Genomic DNA, 5240 nt, shown 5'->3' on the forward strand with positions numbered 1-5240 from the left:
CCAACTCCTACACCTTTTAAGTCACATCAGTTTGTCAAAAGAACACAAACTAGGAGGAATTCACATGCTCACACTTTTTCAAATCCTAAGGGCACCGCAGTTAGAACTTTCAGAAATCGCTCGTGGACTGGTCATAAGACTCACACTACACCCTCTAGACCGCTGACCAAGTACAGTGTCTGGATGAATGAGAAAAATCTTTCCTTATATTTTACCATCAGAAAAACTCTTTTCAAGTCCAACCTCATAACTTTCTAAAACCTCGTAACTCTCCAAAAGTTCACAAACACCCAGGTCTAGGTCTCAAGATTGACACAAACCCGTTCCAACAATCCCTGTTCATGCATCGAAGAAAAAGGATTCACTTGTAACCCGGGGCTCCAAACTTGTTTGGGTTCCCAAACTAACCGTGTAACTTTTCAGGCAATGTGCAAGGAGAAACAAGAAGAAGAGTGGTTGATCTATAGTGCCTACTCCTTGCACATGACCAGAAGGTTAGAATACCTTCGGGAATTTAGGCCTATATGTAACAGTGGAAATGTCACATTCGGCAACAATGCGAATGGAATCATCAGAGGTTACGGTGTGTTAACAACAGGGAACTTCTCAATACAAAAGGTTGCTTACGTAGAAGGCCTCAAGCATAATCTCATAAGTGTTGGTCAACTATGCAAAGCATGCCATCGGGTTGAGTTTGATAATGAATACTACTACATCATGACAAGTGATAGAAGCACATGTTTGCTAAAATCTAAGTCCGAAGGGACAATGTACCCTTTGTATGTCTCATTGATCATCGGGAAACCGCAGTTATGTTTTATGTCCAAAGCAGTTTCCGAAGTCAGCTGGTTGTGGCACCGCAAGGTAGCTCATCTGAACTTTCGGTATATCAACAACCTTATCACCGGAGAACTCGTCCGGGGTCTCCCCATTCTAAAGTACAACAATGATACACTCTGTCCAGCTTGTGAGTGTGGCAAACAATCAAAGGGAAGCCATCCACTGGTGATTGATACATCAAATTCTGAACCCTTAGAGCTCTTAGACATTGACCTCTACGGTCCATCTACCGTAGCTAGTCTCCATCACAAGAAGTACATACTGGTTATAGTTGATGACTTCACTTGTTTCACTTGGGTCTTCTTCCTGAGGCCGAAATCCGAAACACCGCAGGTTCTGATCAACTTCATCAAAGAAATTAAACTCCAAATCAAGTTACCAGTGCGAAGAATATGAAGTGACAATGTAACCGAGTTTACGAATCATCTCTTGAACAGTTTCTTGGTTTCCAAAGGCATCAGTCACAACTTCTCAGCTCCCTACACACCGCAACAAAATTGAGTTGTAGAGCGTAGAAACCATACTCTGGTCGAAGCAGCCAGATCTATGCTAAATTTTGAAAACCTTCCTCTATACTTCTGGGCCGAAGCTGTGTCAACTGCATGCTTTGTTCAGAACATAAGCATTGTGTGCAAGCGTCTCAACAAAACTCCTTATGAGGGCCTGAACAACCGCAAACCAAATGTCAGATTCTTTCACATATTTGGGTGTAGATCTTTTGTGATCAACAACAAAGATCACCTCAAAAGTTTGCACCGAAGTCAGATGAAGGATTTTTCTTGGCTACTCAATAAACAAGGTGGCCTACAGGGTCCTCATCAGATGCACAAGGCTGATCGTCGAAAGCTTCGATGTTAAATTCGATGACTTTTTCGTCCGCAACTCTACTCCCTCATCCGAAACAAATTTCATCGTGGAAAGTGATATCCTAGTCTCTTCGGGTCCTCTTAACATAGTTGAGGTTAACTATGATGACCTTTTCGACGCTGTAGAGATCGCTCATCTCTCTGAAATTCTTGTGTCTCCGGTTGCTCAACAGCAACATGTCGAAGTCTCTGGCCCTTCTCTATCCGAAGATCTGTCACTCAACACTTCCACCTTGCCGGTTGAGGGGGAAAGTTCAACTCCGGCTCAAGTGACAAGCATCAAGGTTCCAGTGCTTGGAGAAGCAGCTCTGGCATCTACCCGTAGAGTCACAATCCCATCAAATGTCTCCTTAGACTCTGATGATGAAGAAATAGAGAACATTGACACAAGAACTGATTCAAGGATTATCACTCACTTACCAATCCAGGGGGAACCATCTCAGGTTCAGGGGGAACTCCCGTCCGTAATCCAGGGGGAACCTCATTCAAATGTTGATCAAACTCCTTCAATCCAAGACACTTCTGCGGGCTATTCACAAGTCGAGGGGGAACTGCCTTCCCCAACTGCAGAGTCTCCTAATATCGAAGACATTCCCTCAACCGCAGCCGTTGATCACCTACAACCTCGTCTGTACGTCTGGACAAAAGACCATCCACCGGGTCAAATCATTGGTAACCCATCAGCAGGCGTACAAAATCGATCTTCTAAGGTTCTAACGGACCACTGCCACTACGCATCCTTCATGTCCGCAGTAGAGCCTTGATCTATCAAGGAAGCTCTCCTAGAGCCCGGCTGGATCACCGCCATGCAATATGAACTAGCCGAGTTTGAAAGAAACAAGGTTTGGAAGCTGGTACTGAAACCAAAAGGTCACACTATTGTTGGAACAAGATGGGTGTACAAAAAAAACTTGATGAATCCGGTGTGGTCGTGCAAAATAAAGCAAGATTAGTTGCTAAGGGGTATAGTCAACTGGAAGGTGTTGAGTATGATGAAACGTATGCCCCCGTAGCCAGGATGGAAGCCATACGCATCTTATTAGTGCATGCGGCACACAAAAATATCTTACTACATCAAATGGATGTAAAAAGTGCCTTCTTGAATGGTAAACTGAAAGAAGAGGTTTACGTACAACAACCTCCAGGCTTCGAAAATAAGATTTCCCAGATTATTGTTTCAAGCTTGAAAAAGCAGTCTATGGTCTTAAGCAAGCACCAAGGGCATGGTACGAGACTCTCTCTGAGTTTCTTGTCATGTCCGGATACAAAAGAGGTGTCATTGATCCCACATTATTTAGAAAGAAAAATGGTAATCACCTTATGCTTGTCCAAATCTATGTGGATGATATCATATTTGGGTCAACAGATCAGGGTATGGTGGATGAATTTTCAAAACTCATGACTAACAAGTTCCAAATGAGCATGAATAGAGAGATCAATTTCTTTCTAGGACTCCAAGTGAAGCAAGTCCCTCAAGGGATATTCATCCATCAAGAAAAGTATACCTCTGAACTGCTGAAGAAATACACAATGGACAATTGTTCCTCAACCAAGGTTCCTATGGCCTTCGGATATATGATTTATGTTGACCCCTCCGGAGAATCAGTGGACCATAAAACTTATAGAGGAATGATTGGTTCTTTTATGTACCTCACTGCAAGCAGACCAGACATTGTCTTCGCAACAGGATTATATGCCAGGTACCAAGTCGATCCCAAAGTATCTCACTTGACCGAAGTCAAGCAAATCTTCAGATACCTCAAGGGAAGCAAAGCTCTAAGCCTCTGGTACCCCGCAGGAAATGAGTTCAGCCTTCAAGCCTTCACCGATGCGGATCATGTCGGATGCCGATTGGATAGAAAGAGTACTTCTGGTGGTTGTCAATTTCTTGGAGGAAGACTGGTCAGCTGGTCCTCAAGAAAACAAAATTGTGTTTCTTTGTCTACCGCCGAAGCTGAGTATGTGGCCGCAGCCAGCTGTTGTTCTCAAGTCTTATGGATGAAAAACCAACTGATAGACTACGGATACAAAATGCTGCGAATACCGATTTACTGTGATTCAGAGAGTGCCATTACGATTTCTCACAATCCCATTCATCACTCAAAGACGAAACACATTGAACTTCGGTATCACTTCATCAAAGACCATATTCTCAAAGGTAAGATCGAACTAGTTTTTGTTAATACTTACGAAGAGATTGATGATGTGTTTACAAAGGCAATTGATGCAACAAAACTCAACAGTTTTCTGAAAATGTTAGGGATGATGAATCCAGACCCGCAATTCTTCTTGAATTGATAGGTACCGCAGACCACCTCTGGTCTCCGTTGCGGTCCTGGAGTAATATATCTATCATACATGGTTTCAGTATACTCTGTATACTGCAACAATATATCGTACTTATATTCTTTAGGTCTTTATTGTTTGTTGTTTCTGATCTTTTCTCAAGTGTTCCTTTCAGATCTTGCTACCGCAGTAACACTGTCTTCCACCACAGTCACATTGATTGAATCCTCAACCTCTTCATAAATTCACTGATAATATTATGTTCTATTTAATGATCTTCAATAAATAAAGAAAAACATTCTAAAAAAACATTCGTTTTGTAGCATACAACGTTTCAGTTTCTTTCAAAATCACCTTTATCATGTCAGACCTATTTTAAGAAAAATGACAAATAAATTGTTTTTCCCATAAAAGAAATCTTTTAAGAAATCTTTTACCTTTTTCCGTCACATCTCCTAGCCCCAAAATGTCTAATCCGTTTCCACTTCCCCATTACCCAACGAATTTTTAACCCCCACCTTTAACACGATATTCAAACGTGTGATAATGATCTGACATTCATTGAATGCCCTATTTTTTTTTTACCATTAACAGCTGTTAATAAATTAATTTACATAATATTTGAAATCCGGTGCTATAAAAACCCTTTTTCCCTCCCAAGAAAGCTTTACACTTTCTGAACTTCTAAGACGATCTTTCTCTTCTTCACCTTCTTGCACTCTGATTTCTGCATGTTCCTAAACCTTTTTCTAAAATGGTGAAATCTGGGATTTCGAAAAAACAATCAAAAGCTTCTGCGTCGGTTCAACCAACTGGTTCCGATTCAACAACAAAGAATCACTCTCCGACGATAGCCTCTAGCAATTTTAGGGTTGTATTTGAAGATCATCCTTCTTATAATGAATTGATTCAACTGATGATCAAATTTCTGTCTTCACATCCATTGTTTGGAGCTTTCAATTCCTTCACAGCTATGGTTCCTCTTTCCACACTCTTCAAATGTGCCTTCTCAGCTTTTCGCCCGAACTCAAACCCTCAAGAAATCCACTTGAACTTAATCGATGATTCTTTATTCATCCTGACTAAAGAAAAGTTTCTGAATGCAATCAATCTTCAAGTTCTTCCTTCAACCAGAATCTACTCTCCCAGCACTAATGACATCACCTCAACCCTATACCAGATGGGGTATCAGAAGAAATTGAAACGAATTGGGGAATTCAAGAAGAACCAACTGCCTGCGGTATGGCA

This window comes from Lactuca virosa, chromosome 5, assembly GCF_052849685.1.
Source record: "Lactuca virosa cultivar CGN04683 chromosome 5, Lactuca_virosa_CGN04683_v6, whole genome shotgun sequence".
Lineage (NCBI taxonomy): Eukaryota > Viridiplantae > Streptophyta > Magnoliopsida > Asterales > Asteraceae > Lactuca > Lactuca virosa.